We start from the raw sequence: 16,196 nt of genomic DNA on the forward strand, positions 1-16,196 counted from the left end.
CGACGCAAGAGACCACGACGCAGAGCATAAAGGGCACAACGCAGAAGAGAAAGAAGGGGATGATGCAGAAGCATAGAGTCATTAAGACTCATTCCAATCGTGAAGGTTGGAAAACACCTTTAGCATCAGCCACTGCAACCCAAAGTCAACCAGCATCACCACTAAACTCTGTCCTGAAGCGCCACATCTACACGCTTCTCAAACTCTTACAGAGATGGTGGTGACTCCACCACCTCCCTGGCCAGCCTCTTACGAGGCCTGACCCACACTTGCACCCTTCTAATCCACAAGCACAGCCTTGTGTGCCATCAACTCCTGCTTCATCCCCTTCTTTTTTCCTCTCTGTCATTCATGTCTTCTCCCCACATCCACCGAGATTTCCCCAGGCCCACCCATGCCCACCACGGCCTCCCCAAGCCCAACGTCTTCTCCGCAAAGAAGACAAAGGGAAGAAAGAGGGCCACGATGCAGAAAAGCAAGATGTGGACAAGGTGGAATCATAACATCATCAAAATCATGGAGGTTGCAAAAGACCTTGAAGGTCATCGAGTGCAACCGTAAGCCAGCTACCAGGAAGACTAAACTCTATCCTGAAGCAAGCTATTGCCCAGCTGTAGATGGAAAAGAAGAAACAGAAGAAGAGGAAAAGCAGCAAGAGAGAAAGATACCTGGTGCTGCAGAAGGTGCTGTTGATCCAGGGCAGCCACCATGTTCCACACAGCCATTGGCTCTGGAAAGCCAAGGAGAGACAGGTCACTCTCTGTGTCCAACAACTCTCGAGTCTTCACATGATGCCACTTGTCGCCGCCATCTCCAGCCCCACAGGTGCTCAGCAACACTCCTCAGAGGACCTCAGGCTCTCATCCATGTCCTCGCTCTGCAGTAGCTCTTGGGCACCTCAAGGGCCAAACCTCTCAGGACCTTCTGCACTGATGCGGGGCATCATGAATATGGCCAGGGGAAACCGGAGGAGTTGGATCAACCATCTGCCCTCCAGCACGGATCCCTCTGGGCACGCTCTCAAAGGAGACGAGGGTGCGAGTGAATCTGGACGCCCTAGAAAAGAAGAAGAAGAGGAGGAGGAAGAGGGGGAAGAAGAACAATTCTTCTTCCCCCTCTTCCTCCTAGAGGATGACACATCCTCTTGCGCCTTTAACGGCGCAACATATGGACAGAGAAGAAGGAAGAAAAGGAAGAGGCACAAGAACAGGACAGCACATAGAGAGGACAACAAGAGCACTGCAACACAAGAACAAGAACAACCCTGCTCTCTCCCAGCCCACAAGCTTCACCCTACATCAACCTTCTCCGCCCCAACCCACCAAGGCTTCTCTCCAAGAAGAAAAAGGCAAAGGGAAAGAAGGGCACGACGCGATAGGGGATGACGCAGAAGAGGAAGAGGACGAAGCAGAATCATACAAGCATTAAAACCACTAAGGTTGGTGAAGATCTTTAAGATCACTCACACCAACCAGAGCACAGCTACCATGACCTTAGGAAACCCTATCCAGAAGCTCCGCAGCTAGGCACTTCTGGTACCCTTCCAGGCAGGGTGACTCCACCACCGCCTTGGACAATCTATATCAACACTTCACCACTCTCTTGCCCTTCTTTTACCCAAGCACACCCTTCTGTGCTCTCATCTTCTGCTTCAAACCCATCCTCTTCCTCTGTGTCATTCCCATGTTACCACATGCCCACCCACGCCCACCATGGCAATCCCAAAGCCCACCATTGCTCCCCAAACCCTCCGTGGCCTCCCCAACCTCAGCAGCTTTGCCTCAAAGCGGGGAAAGGGAAAAAGAAGGGAACGCGACGCGATGGACAAAGAAGCAGCAGGAAGAAGCAGGAGGGGACAAAACAGGAAGGGCACGACGCAACAGGGCACGACGCACAAAGGCAAGGGCGCAAGCAGGAAGGACACGACGCAGAGTGGAAGAAGAGGAGGATGCAAAGGAAGGGCAACGGGACGACGCAAAGGAAGGGCAACGGGACGACGCAAAGGAAGGGCAACGGGACGACGCAAAGGAAGGGCAACGGGACGACGCAAAGGAAGGGCAACGGGACGACGCAAAGGAAGGGCAACGGGACGACGCAAAGGAAGGGCAACGGGACGACGCAAAGGAAGGGCAACGGGACGACGCAAAGGAAGGGCAACGGGACGACGCAAGGAAGGACCGCACAGAGGAAATACGGGACAATGCGGAAGAGGGTCAACAGCATGAGGCAAAAGTAGAAGGCCACAACCCCAAAGACTATGACACAGAAGAGGAAGATGAGAACAAGGCAGAATCCTAAAATCATTAAAATCATAGAATCATAGAATCAACCAGGTTGGAAGAGACCTCCAAGATCATCCAGTCCAACCTATCCCCCAGCACTATCCAGTCAACTAGACCATGGCACCAAGTGCCTCATCCAGTCTTTTCTTGAAGACCTCCAGGGACGGTGCCTCCACCACCTCCCTGGGCAGCCCATTCCAGTGGGAAATCACTCTCTCTGTGAAGAACTTCCTCCTAATCAAGATGGTTGGAAAAGACCTGGAAGGTCATCCAGTCCAACCATCACCCAGCTACCAGGAACACTAAACTATGTCCTGAAGCGCAATATCCACATCCTTCTTCAACTCCCCCAGGCATGGTGACTCCACCACTGCCTTGGACTATCTATATCAACACTTCACCACTCTCTTGCCCTTCTTTTACCCAAGCACACCCTTCTGTGCTCTCATCTTCTGCTTCAAACCCATCCTCTTCCTCTGTGTCATTCCCATGCCCACCCACGCCCACCATGGCAATCCCAAAGCCCACCATTGCTCCCCAAACCCTCCGTGGCCTCCCCAACCTCAGCAGCTTTGCCTCAAAGCGGGGAAAGGGAAAAAAGAAGGGAACGCGACGCGATGGACAAAGAAGCAGCAGGAAGAAGCAGGAGGGGACAAAACAGGAAGGGCACGACGCAACAGGGCACGACGCAGAGGGGAAGGGGTAAGACTGGAGCAGGAAGACGAGCAGGACGAAACAAAGGAAGAAGGGCACGACGCAACAGGGCACGACGCACAATGGCAAGGGCAGAAGCGGGAAGGACACGACGCAGAGTGGAAGAAGAGGAGGACGCAAAGGAAGGGCAATGGGACGACGCAAAGGATGGGAAATGGGACGACGCAAAGGACGGGAAATGAGACGACGCAAGGAAGGACCGCGCAGAGGAAATACGGGACAATGTAGAAGAGGGTCAAGAGCGTGAGGCTAAAGTAGAAGGCCACAACCCCAAAGACTACGAGACAGAAGAGGAAGATGAGCACATGGCAGAATCATAAAATCATTAAAATCAAGAAGGTTGGAAAAGACCTTGAAGGTCATCCAGTCCAACCAGCACCCGGCTACCAGGAAGACTAAACTATGTCCTGAAGCGCAATAGCCACACGCTTCTTCAACTCCCCCGGGCATGGTGACTCCACCACCTCTCTGGGTAACCTACTGCAAAGCCTCAACAGGCTCTCACACTTCTTCTTTCCAACGCCGCCCTTGCGCGTTGGGCTCTTCTGCTTCATCCCCAGCTTCCTCCTCTGTGTCGTTCCCATGTGCTCCCCAAATCCCCAAACCCCTTCCCCATTCCCACCCATGCCCAACCACAAGCCCTCTCCCCAATCCCACCACGTTCTCCTCAAATCCACCATCTCCTCCCCAAGCCCACCCTTTCCTCTCTCAAAGAAGAAAACAGGAAAGAAGAAGAAGGCCACGACGCAAGAGACCACGACGCAGAGCATAAAGGGCACAACGCAGAAGAGAAAGAAGGGGATGACGCAGAAGCATAGAGTCATTAAGACTCATTCCAATCGTGAAGGTTGGAAAACACCTTTAGCATCAGCCACTGCAACCCAAAGTCAACCAGCATCACCACTAAACTCTGTCCTGAAGCGCCACATCTACACGCTTCTCAAACTCTTACAGAGATGGTGGTGACTCCACCACCTCCCTGGCCAGCCTCTTACGAGGCCTGACCCACACTTGCACCCTTCTAATCCACAAGCACAGCCTTGTGTGCCATCAACTCCTGCTTCATCCCCTTCTTTTTTCCTCTCTGTCATTCATGTCTTCTCCCCACATCCACCGAGATTTCCCCAGGCCCACCCATGCCCACCACGGCCTCCCCAAGCCCAACGTCTTCTCCGCAAAGAAGACAAAGGGAAGAAAGAGGGCCACGATGCAGAAAAGCAAGATGTGGACAAGGTGGAATCATAACATCATCAAAATCATGGAGGTTGCAAAAGACCTTGAAGGTCATCGAGTGCAACCGTAAGCCACCTACCAGGAAGACTAAACTCTATCCTGAAGCAAGCTATTGCCCAGCTGTAGATGGAAAAGAAGAAACAGAAGAAGAGGAAAAGCAGCAAGAGAGAAAGATACCTGGAGCTGCAGAAGGTGCTGTTGATCCAGGGCAGCCACCATGTTCCACACAGCCATTGGCTCTGGAAAGCCAAGGAGAGACAGGTCACTCTCTGTGTCCAACAACTCTCGAGTCTTCACATGATGCCACTTGTCACCGCCATCTCCAGCCCCACAGGTGCTCAGCAACACTCCTCAGAGGACCTCAGGCTCTCATCCATGTCCTCGCTCTGCAGTAGCTCTTGGGCACCTCAAGGGCCAAACCTCTCAGGACCTTCTGCACTGATGCGGGGCATCATGAATATGGCCAGGGGAAACCGGAGGAGTTGGATCAACCATCTGCCCTCCAGCACGGATCCCTCTGGGCACGCTCTCAAAGGAGACGAGGGTGCGAGTGAATCTGGACGCCCTAGAAAAGAAGAAGAAGAGGAGGAGGAAGAGGGGGAAGAAGAACAATTCTTCTTCCCCCTCTTCCTCCTAGAGGATGACACATCCTCTTGCGCCTTTAACGGCGCAACATATGGACAGAGAAGAAGGAAGAAAAGGAAGAGGCACAAGAACAGGACAGCACATAGAGAGGACAACAAGAGCACTGCAACACAAGACAAAGAACAACCCTGCTCTCTCCCAGCCCACAAGCTTCACCCTACATCAACCTTCTCCGCCCCAACCCACCAAGGCTTCTCTCCAAGAAGAAAAAGGCAAAGGGAAAGAAGGGCACGACGCGATAGGGGATGACGCAGAAGAGGAAGAGGACGAAGCAGAATCATACAAGCATTAAAACCACTAAGGTTGGTGAAGATCTTTAAGATCACTCACACCAACCAGAGCACAGCTACCATGACCTTAGGAAACCCTATCCAGAAGCTCCGCAGCTAGGCACTTCTGGTACCCTTCCAGGCAGGGTGACTCCACCACCGCCTTGGACAATCTATATCAACACTTCACCACTCTCTTGCCCTTCTTTTACCCAAGCACACCCTTCTGTGCTCTCATCTTCTGCTTCAAACCCATCCTCTTCCTCTGTGTCATTCCCATGTTACCACATGCCCACCCACGCCCACCATGGCAATCCCAAAGCCCACCATTGCTCCCCAAACCCTCCGTGGCCTCCCCAACCTCAGCAGCTTTGCCTCAAAGCGGGGAAAGGGAAAAAAGAAGGGAACGCGACGCGATGGACAAAGAAGCAGCAGGAAGAAGCAGGAGGGGACAAAACAGGAAGGGCACGACGCAACAGGGCACGACGCACAAAGGCAAGGGCGCAAGCAGGAAGGACACGACGCAGAGTGGAAGAAGAGGAGGATGCAAAGGAAGGGCAACGGGACGACGCAAAGGAAGGGCAACGGGACGACGCAAAGGAAGGGCAACGGGACGACGCAAAGGAAGGGCAACGGGACGACGCAAAGGATGGGAAATGGGACGACGCAAGGAAGGACCGCACAGAGGAAATACGGGACAATGCGGAAGAGGGTCAACAGCATGAGGCAAAAGTAGAAGGCCACAACCCCAAAGACTATGACACAGAAGAGGAAGATGAGAACAAGGCAGAATCCTAAAATCATTAAAATCATAGAATCATAGAATCAACCAGGTTGGAAGAGACCTCCAAGATCATCCAGTCCAACCTATCCCCCAGCACTATCCAGTCAACTAGACCATGGCACCAAGTGCCTCATCCAGTCTTTTCTTGAAGACCTCCAGGGACGGTGCCTCCACCACCTCCCTGGGCAGCCCATTCCAGTGGGAAATCACTCTCTCTGTGAAGAACTTCCTCCTAATCAAGATGGTTGGAAAAGACCTGGAAGGTCATCCAGTCCAACCATCACCCAGCTACCAGGAACACTAAACTATGTCCTGAAGCGCAATATCCACATCCTTCTTCAACTCCCCCAGGCATGGTGACTCCACCACTGCCTTGGACTATCTATATCAACACTTCACCACTCTCTTGCCCTTCTTTTACCCAAGCACACCCTTCTGTGCTCTCATCTTCTGCTTCAAACCCATCCTCTTCCTCTGTGTCATTCCCATGCCCACCCACGCCCACCATGGCAATCCCAAAGCCCACCATTGCTCCCCAAACCCTCCGTGGCCTCCCCAACCTCAGCAGCTTTGCCTCAAAGCGGGGAAAGGGAAAAAAGAAGGGAACGCGACGCAATGGACAAAGAAGCAGCAGGAAGAAGCAGGAGGGGACAAAACAGGAAGGGCACGACGCAACAGGGCACGACGCAGAGGGGAAGGGGTAAGACTGGAGCAGGAAGACGAGCAGGACGAAACAAAGGAAGAAGGGCACGACGCAACAGGGCACGACGCACAATGGCAAGGGCAGAAGCGGGAAGGACACGACGCAGAGTGGAAGAAGAGGAGGACGCAAAGGAAGGGCAATGGGACGACGCAAAGGATGGGAAATGGGACGACGCAAAGGACGGGAAATGAGACGACGCAAGGAAGGACCGCGCAGAGGAAATACGGGAAAATGTAGAAGAGGGTCAAGAGCGTGAGGCAAAAGTAGAAGGCCACAACCCCAAAGACTACGAGACAGAAGAGGAAGATGAGCACATGGCAGAATCATAAAATCATTAAAATCAAGAAGGTTGGAAAAGACCTTGAAGGTCATCCAGTCCAACCAGCACCCGGCTACCAGGAAGACTAAACTATGTCCTGAAGCGCAATAGCCACACGCTTCTTCAACTCCCCCGGGCATGGTGACTCCACCACCTCTCTGGGTAACCTACTGCAAAGCCTCAACAGGCTCTCACACTTCTTCTTTCCAACGCCGCCCTTGCGCGTTGGGCTCTTCTGCTTCATCCCCAGCTTCCTCCTCTGTGTCGTTCCCATGTGCTCCCCAAATCCCCAAACCCCTTCCCCATTCCCACCCATGCCCAACCACAAGCCCTCTCCCCAATCCCACCACTTTCTCCTCAAATCCACCATCTCCTCCCCAAGCCCACCCTTTCCTCTCTCAAAGAAGAAAACAGGAAAGAAGAAGAAGGCCACGACGCAAGAGACCACGACGCAGAGCATAAAGGGCACAACGCAGAAGAGAAAGAAGGGGATGACGCAGAAGCATAGAGTCATTAAGACTCATTCCAATCGTGAAGGTTGGAAAACACCTTTAGCATCAGCCACTGCAACCCAAAGTCAACCAGCATCACCACTAAACTCTGTCCTGAAGCGCCACATCTACACGCTTCTCAAACTCTTACAGAGATGGTGGTGACTCCACCACCTCCCTGGCCAGCCTCTTACGAGGCCTGACCCACACCTGCACCCTTCTAATCCACAAGCACAGCCTTGTGTGCCATCAACTCCTGCTTCATCCCCTTCTTTTTTCCTCTCTGTCATTCATGTCTTCTCCCCACATCCACCGAGATTTCCCCAGGCCCACCCATGCCCACCACGGCCTCCCCAAGCCCAACGTCTTCTCCGCAAAGAAGACAAAGGGAAGAAAGAGGGCCACGATGCAGAAAAGCAAGATGTGGACAAGGTGGAATCATAACATCATCAAAATCATGGAGGTTGCAAAAGACCTTGAAGGTCATCGAGTGCAACCGTAAGCCACCTACCAGGAAGACTAAACTCTATCCTGAAGCAAGCTATTGCCCAGCTGTAGATGGAAAAGAAGAAACAGAAGAAGAGGAAAAGCAGCAAGAGAGAAAGATACCTGGAGCTGCAGAAGGTGCTGTTGATCCAGGGCAGCCACCATGTTCCACACAGCCATTGGCTCTGGAAAGCCAAGGAGAGACAGGTCACTCTCTGTGTCCAACAACTCTCGAGTCTTCACATGATGCCACTTGTCGCCGCCATCTCCAGCCCCACAGGTGCTCAGCAACACTCCTCAGAGGACCTCAGGCTCTCATCCATGTCCTCGCTCTGCAGTAGCTCTTGGGCACCTCAAGGGCCAAACCTCTCAGGACCTTCTGCACTGACGCGGGGCATCATGAATATGGCCAGGGGAAACCGGAGGAGTTGGATCAACCATCTGCCCTCCAGCACGGATCCCTCTGGGCACGCTCTCAAAGGAGATGAGGGTGCGAGTGAATCTGGACGCCCTAGAAAAGAAGAAGAAGAGGAAGAGGAAGAGGGGGAAGAAGAACAATTCTTCTTCCCCCTCTTCCTCCTAGAGGATGACACATCCTCTTGCGCCTTTAACGGCGCAACATATGGACAGAGAAGAAGGAAGAAAAGGAAGAGGCACAAGAACAGGACAGCACATAGAGAGGACAACAAGAGCACTGCAACACAAGAAAAAGAACAACCCTGCTCTCTCCCAGCCCACAAGCTTCACCCTACATCAACCTTCTCCGCCCCAACCCACCAAGGCTTCTCTCCAAGAAGAAAAAGGCAAAGGGAAAGAAGGGCACGACGCGATAGGGGATGACGCAGAAGAGGAAGAGGACGAAGCAGAATCATACAAGCATTAAAACCACTAAGGTTGGTGAAGATCTTTAAGATCACTCACACCAACCAGAGCACAGCTACCATGACCTTAGGAAACCCTATCCAGAAGCTCCGCAGCTAGGCACTTCTGGTACCCTTCCAGGCAGGGTGACTCCACCACCGCCTTGGACAATCTATATCAACACTTCACCACTCTCTTGCCCTTCTTTTACCCAAGCACACCCTTCTGTGCTCTCATCTTCTGCTTCAAACCCATCCTCTTCCTCTGTGTCATTCCCATGTTACCACATGCCCACCCACGCCCACCATGGCAATCCCAAAGCCCACCATTGCTCCCCAAACCCTCCGTGGCCTCCCCAACCTCAGCAGCTTTGCCTCAAAGCGGGGAAAGGGAAAAAAGAAGGGAACGCGACGCGATGGACAAAGAAGCAGCAGGAAGAAGCAGGAGGGGACAAAACAGGAAGGGCACGACGCAACAGGGCACGACGCACAAAGGCAAGGGCGCAAGCAGGAAGGACACGACGCAGAGTGGAAGAAGAGGAGGATGCAAAGGAAGGGCAACGGGACGACGCAAAGGAAGGGCAACGGGACGACGCAAAGGAAGGGCAACGGGACGACGCAAAGGAAGGGCAACGGGACGACGCAAAGGAAGGGCAACGGGACGACGCAAAGGATGGGAAATGGGACGACGCAAGGAAGGACCGCACAGAGGAAATACGGGACAATGCGGAAGAGGGTCAACAGCATGAGGCAAAAGTAGAAGGCCACAACCCCAAAGACTATGACACAGAAGAGGAAGATGAGAACAAGGCAGAATCCTAAAATCATTAAAATCATAGAATCATAGAATCAACCAGGTTGGAAGAGACCTCCAAGATCATCCAGTCCAACCTATCCCCCAGCACTATCCAGTCAACTAGACCATGGCACCAAGTGCCTCATCCAGTCTTTTCTTGAAGACCTCCAGGGACGGTGCCTCCACCACCTCCCTGGGCAGCCCATTCCAGTGGGAAATCACTCTCTCTGTGAAGAACTTCCTCCTAATCAAGATGGTTGGAAAAGACCTGGAAGGTCATCCAGTCCAACCATCACCCAGCTACCAGGAACACTAAACTATGTCCTGAAGCGCAATATCCACATCCTTCTTCAACTCCCCCAGGCATGGTGACTCCACCACTGCCTTGGACTATCTATATCAACACTTCACCACTCTCTTGCCCTTCTTTTACCCAAGCACACCCTTCTGTGCTCTCATCTTCTGCTTCAAACCCATCCTCTTCCTCTGTGTCATTCCCATGCCCACCCACGCCCACCATGGCAATCCCAAAGCCCACCATTGCTCCCCAAACCCTCCGTGGCCTCCCCAACCTCAGCAGCTTTGCCTCAAAGCGGGGAAAGGGAAAAAAGAAGGGAACGCGACGCAATGGACAAAGAAGCAGCAGGAAGAAGCAGGAGGGGACAAAACAGGAAGGGCACGACGCAACAGGGCACGACGCAGAGGGGAAGGGGTAAGACTGGAGCAGGAAGACGAGCAGGACGAAACAAAGGAAGAAGGGCACGACGCAACAGGGCACGACGCACAATGGCAAGGGCAGAAGCGGGAAGGACACGACGCAGAGTGGAAGAAGAGGAGGACGCAAAGGAAGGGCAATGGGACGACGCAAAGGATGGGAAATGGGACGACGCAAAGGACGGGAAATGAGACGACGCAAGGAAGGACCGCGCAGAGGAAATACGGGACAATGTAGAAGAGGGTCAAGAGCGTGAGGCTAAAGTAGAAGGCCACAACCCCAAAGACTACGAGACAGAAGAGGAAGATGAGCACATGGCAGAATCATAAAATCATTAAAATCAAGAAGGTTGGAAAAGACCTTGAAGGTCATCCAGTCCAACCAGCACCCGGCTACCAGGAAGACTAAACTATGTCCTGAAGCGCAATAGCCACACGCTTCTTCAACTCCCCCGGGCATGGTGACTCCACCACCTCTCTGGGTAACCTACTGCAAAGCCTCAACAGGCTCTCACACTTCTTCTTTCCAACGCCGCCCTTGCGCGTTGGGCTCTTCTGCTTCATCCCCAGCTTCCTCCTCTGTGTCGTTCCCATGTGCTCCCCAAATCCCCAAACCCCTTCCCCATTCCCACCCATGCCCAACCACAAGCCCTCTCCCCAATCCCACCACTTTCTCCTCAAATCCACCATCTCCTCCCCAAGCCCACCCTTTCCTCTCTCAAAGAAGAAAACAGGAAAGAAGAAGAAGGCCACGACGCAAGAGACCACGACGCAGAGCATAAAGGGCACAACGCAGAAGAGAAAGAAGGGGATGACGCAGAAGCATAGAGTCATTAAGACTCATTCCAATCGTGAAGGTTGGAAAACACCTTTAGCATCAGCCACTGCAACCCAAAGTCAACCAGCATCACCACTAAACTCTGTCCTGAAGCGCCACATCTACACGCTTCTCAAACTCTTACAGAGATGGTGGTGACTCCACCACCTCCCTGGCCAGCCTCTTACGAGGCCTGACCCACACTTGCACCCTTCTAATCCACAAGCACAGCCTTGTGTGCCATCAACTCCTGCTTCATCCCCTTCTTTTTTCCTCTCTGTCATTCATGTCTTCTCCCCACATCCACCGAGATTTCCCCAGGCCCACCCATGCCCACCACGGCCTCCCCAAGCCCAACGTCTTCTCCGCAAAGAAGACAAAGGGAAGAAAGAGGGCCACGATGCAGAAAAGCAAGATGTGGACAAGGTGGAATCATAACATCATCAAAATCATGGAGGTTGCAAAAGACCTTGAAGGTCATCGAGTGCAACCGTAAGCCACCTACCAGGAAGACTAAACTCTATCCTGAAGCAAGCTATTGCCCAGCTGTAGATGGAAAAGAAGAAACAGAAGAAGAGGAAAAGCAGCAAGAGAGAAAGATACCTGGAGCTGCAGAAGGTGCTGTTGATCCAGGGCAGCCACCATGTTCCACACAGCCATTGGCTCTGGAAAGCCAAGGAGAGACAGGTCACTCTCTGTGTCCAACAACTCTCGAGTCTTCACATGATGCCACTTGTCGCCGCCATCTCCAGCCCCACAGGTGCTCAGCAACACTCCTCAGAGGACCTCAGGCTCTCATCCATGTCCTCGCTCTGCAGTAGCTCTTGGGCACCTCAAGGGCCAAACCTCTCAGGACCTTCTGCACTGATGCGGGGCATCATGAATATGGCCAGGGGAAACCGGAGGAGTTGGATCAACCATCTGCCCTCCAGCACGGATCCCTCTGGGCACGCTCTCAAAGGAGATGAGGGTGCGAGTGAATCTGGACGCCCTAGAAAAGAAGAAGAAGAGGAGGAGGAAGAGGGGGAAGAAGAACAATTCTTCTTCCCCCTCTTCCTCCTAGAGGATGACACATCCTCTTGCGCCTTTAACGGCGCAACATATGGACAGAGAAGAAGGAAGAAAAGGAAGAGGCACAAGAACAGGACAGCACATAGAGAGGACAACAAGAGCACTGCAACACAAGAAAAAGAACAACCCTGCTCTCTCCCAGCCCACAAGCTTCACCCTACATCAACCTTCTCCGCCCCAACCCACCAAGGCTTCTCTCCAAGAAGAAAAAGGCAAAGGGAAAGAAGGGCACGACGCGATAGGGGATGACGCAGAAGAGGAAGAGGACGAAGCAGAATCATACAAGCATTAAAACCACTAAGGTTGGTGAAGATCTTTAAGATCACTCACACCAACCAGAGCACAGCTACCATGACCTTAGGAAACCCTATCCAGAAGCTCCGCAGCTAGGCACTTCTGGTACCCTTCCAGGCAGGGTGACTCCACCACCGCCTTGGACAATCTATATCAACACTTCACCACTCTCTTGCCCTTCTTTTACCCAAGCACACCCTTCTGTGCTCTCATCTTCTGCTTCAAACCCATCCTCTTCCTCTGTGTCATTCCCATGTTACCACATGCCCACCCACGCCCACCATGGCAATCCCAAAGCCCACCATTGCTCCCCAAACCCTCCGTGGCCTCCCCAACCTCAGCAGCTTTGCCTCAAAGCGGGGAAAGGGAAAAAAGAAGGGAACGCGACGCGATGGACAAAGAAGCAGCAGGAAGAAGCAGGAGGGGACAAAACAGGAAGGGCACGACGCAACAGGGCACATCGTACAAAGGCAAGGGCGCAAGCAGGAAGGACACGACGCAGAGTGGAAGAAGAGGTGGACGCAAAGGCAGGGCAATGGGAGGATGTAAAGAATGGGAAATGGGTCGATGCAAGGAAGGACCGCGCAGAGGAAATACAGGACAATGTAGAACAGGGTCAAGAATGTTAGGCAAAAGTAGAAGGCTACAACCCCTAAGACTACGAGACAGAAGAGGAAGATGAGCACATGGCAGAATCATAAAATCATTAAAATCAAGAAGGTTGGAAAAGACCTTGAAGGTCATCCAGTCCAACCAGCACCCGGCTACCAGGAAGACTAAACTATGTCCTGAAGCGCAATAGCCACACGCTTCTTCAACTCCCCCGGGCATGGTGACTCCACCACCTCTCTGGGTAACCTACTGCAAAGCCTCAACAGGCTCTCACACTTCTTCTTTCCAACGCCGCCCTTGCGCGTTGGGCTCTTCTGCTTCATCCCCAGCTTCCTCCTCTGTGTCGTTCCCATGTGCTCCCCAAATCCCCAAACCCCTTCCCCATTCCCACCCATGCCCAACCACAAGCCCTCTCCCCAATCCCACCACGTTCTCCTCAAATCCACCATCTCCTCCCCAAGCCCACCCTTTCCTCTCTCAAAGAAGAAAACAGGAAATAAGAAGAAGGCCACGACGCAAGAGACCACGACGCAGAGCATAAAGGGCACAACGCAGAAGAGAAAGAAGGGGATGATGTAGAAGCATAGAGTCATTAAGGCTCATTCCCATCGTGAAGGTTCGAAAAGACCTTTACCATCATCCACTCCAACCACAAGCCAGCTAATAGGAACTCTAAACTACATCCTGAAGCAATCTATTGCCCCAGTACAGATGTAGAAGAAGAAACTGAAGAAAAGGAAAATCAGGAAGTGAGATGGATACCTGGTGCTGCAGCATGTGTTGTTGGTCGAAATTATCCATCCTGTCTCTCACAGCCATTGGTTATGGTCACTCGGTGTGTCCAAAACCTCTCAAGCTTTCACATAATGTTAGTTGTCACCATCATTTCCAGCCCTGCAGATGCCAAATAGTATCCCTGATATTAGATTAGGGTCTGACCAATGTACTCACTCTGCAGTAGGTGTCAGGCACCTCAAGAGGCAAACCCATTTGAACTGGTGCAGTGATGCTTCAAATCTTTAAGATGGAATGCATCTCATTCCAAGTTAGTCTTGCTCAGTGTCTTCGTTGTGGGATACTCCTTAGTGGTAAGAATCATTCAGGAGCTCCTTCCACCACTGCCTGCTCCTTCCAATTGAAGAGCAATTGGTCTGTCCTCCTTTCTTCTCCTTTTGGTTGCTGGGTGTGTCATGTGACATCATGGCAACAGAGATTCCTCTAACAATTGAGCTGTGACTTGGCAATCACTCATTGGCTGATGGTGGTGGCATGAATCATGCTGACCTGCTGATATCTGGGTTTGGGTTGCCACCAGCAATTCCTTCTGCATTCAGCTTTCAGGAGCTCATGTCAAAGGCTGATTCCTTTGCCTTCTCTTCATGGGACACCCAAGGATCATCCTTGGATATGTTACATTGGCCAATGTCCTTGTTTCAAGCCCAGCTGCCACCAAACACTGTTCACATTCCACAGACCCTTCACAGACCTGTGGAATTTATGGAAGGGACCTTGAAGATCATCGGGGTTTTTTTTTTCCTGAATAAAACACTACCAAACTATATACAAAATTTAAATTTTATTTGCAGATTCTGATCCAGTTGGGAATTTTCACAAGGCTGCTTATAGGCAATTTTAGCAACTTAAGAATGTCAGAAAACAGAAAAGGTCAAACAGGTAAACATCTACCGAGTGGGCCTCGTTATGGCTGCAGAAGCCTTGTTTGGGGCTAGGGACGGCAGAGGCACTGTGGGAGCACAAAAGGAGCATTGGGGATTGTAGATTAATTCCACGTTGGGAGAAGGTTTAAGGGGTTGCTATGTGCTCTGTGATTTTTCTGTATTTTTCTTTCCAAATGTAAGTCTCTATTTCTTCCCAATCTGTTTCGGAGTGTCCCATTCTGTCTGCTCTTTTCTAAGAAAACATGACACCCACTTAGAAAGCAGAGGTAGAGCCCTAGGGAAAAGTCGAGAAAGATCGGGATTTACTCACCAGAGCAGAGTGTAAGACCTTGGAGACGGTCCCTTGGGTCTCCTTTGCGGCAGCTTCTGGAAACTGCAAATTATAGTCCAGGTCTTTGCAGACCTCTTGGAGCGGCGCTGCCTTAAGCCGAGCCGGTGAAGCCGCCGTGTTGCCGCGCGCAGCAGCCGTTAACGGCAGAGGCAGGGTCCTGCCAGCTCGCGGATAGGCAGCAGGGAGCCAGGGTACGCCGGTCCGACCAGGGCCCGGCTCCGGCTGCTGGAGGGGACTCTCTCGAATGGATCACGGTGCACTTAATGGACTTGAGCGCACTTTCTAGTCGCCGTGCAGGGTCTAGTGCGAAGACACCCTGTGTGCAAAGACTCCAGCCAATGGTAGCCCCAGCTTCCAGCGCGGCCTTTCCCACGGGTGAGTAGCTGCGTGGGAGCGGGAGGCAAATGGCGCCTGCTGCCTCGCGCCGTTCACGCCCGCGCGCGGAGGCGAGAGCCGTTTGGCGCCCGCCCCTGCCCCGTGCAAGCCCCTGCCCCGTGCAAGCCCCTGCCCCGTGCAAGCCCCTGCCCCGTGCAAGCCCCTGCCCCGTGCAAGCCCCTGCCCCGTGCAAGCCCCTGCCCCGTGCAAGCCTCCGCTGGCAGCGCGGGGGAGGGAGTTTGCAGCGCCCCGTGCCGATGCTCCTCTGTCCAAAGCTGAGGGATCCCCTCAGGGCAGGGTAGCACTTTCTCTCTCTTGCAGAGAAGTCAAGTAACCCCTCCTCGCTTGTGGGGCCAAAGCTGAAGTCCTCCTCACAGGGAGGCTTAGCAGTGGGTGCATAATTAATAAGAGCAGTTTGCAAGAGTGGAGAGATGGAGCCCAGCTGGAAATGATAATCACAGAATCATAGGATAGCTTGGGTTGGAAGGGGCCTCAGAGATCATTTAATCCAACCTCTCTGCCTCTAAACTAGACTCAGCTGCTCAAGGCGTCAGTGAACCTGGCCTTGAACACGCCCAGGGAGGAGGCATCCACAACCTCCCTAGGCCCCCTATTCCAAAGTCTAACCACTTTTGAACTGAAGAACTTCTTCCTAAGATCCAGTCTAAATCTGTTCTCCCTCAGCTTAAAACCATTCCCCCTTGTCCTGTCACTAGACACC

The 16,196-nt window shown here is 52.6% G+C and overlaps 2 long non-coding RNA genes across 3 annotated transcripts; both read right to left on the reverse strand.

The window, feature by feature from the left end:
- Positions 1–13,964, reverse strand: LOC135189867 (uncharacterized). Of its 2 annotated transcripts, none has more exons than XR_010308343.1 (3): positions 13,853–13,964; positions 4,407–4,794; positions 1–1,056 (listed from the first exon to the last, which is right to left on the reverse strand). It is a non-coding gene; the product is annotated as an uncharacterized LOC135189867 (long non-coding RNA). The 2 variants fall into 2 exon arrangements; XR_010308342.1 differs by lacking the exon at positions 13,853–13,964 and adding an exon at positions 8,050–8,303.
- Positions 13,965–14,651: 687 nt separating this feature from the next.
- On the reverse strand, positions 14,652–15,564 carry LOC135189860 (uncharacterized). Its single transcript, XR_010308336.1, has 2 exons — positions 15,080–15,564; positions 14,652–15,001 (listed from the first exon to the last, which is right to left on the reverse strand). It is a non-coding gene; the product is annotated as an uncharacterized LOC135189860 (long non-coding RNA).
- Positions 15,565–16,196: the final 632 nt, after the last annotated feature.

Source organism: Pogoniulus pusillus, chromosome 3, assembly GCF_015220805.1.
Source record: "Pogoniulus pusillus isolate bPogPus1 chromosome 3, bPogPus1.pri, whole genome shotgun sequence".
NCBI classification, from domain to species: domain Eukaryota; kingdom Metazoa; phylum Chordata; class Aves; order Piciformes; family Lybiidae; genus Pogoniulus; species Pogoniulus pusillus.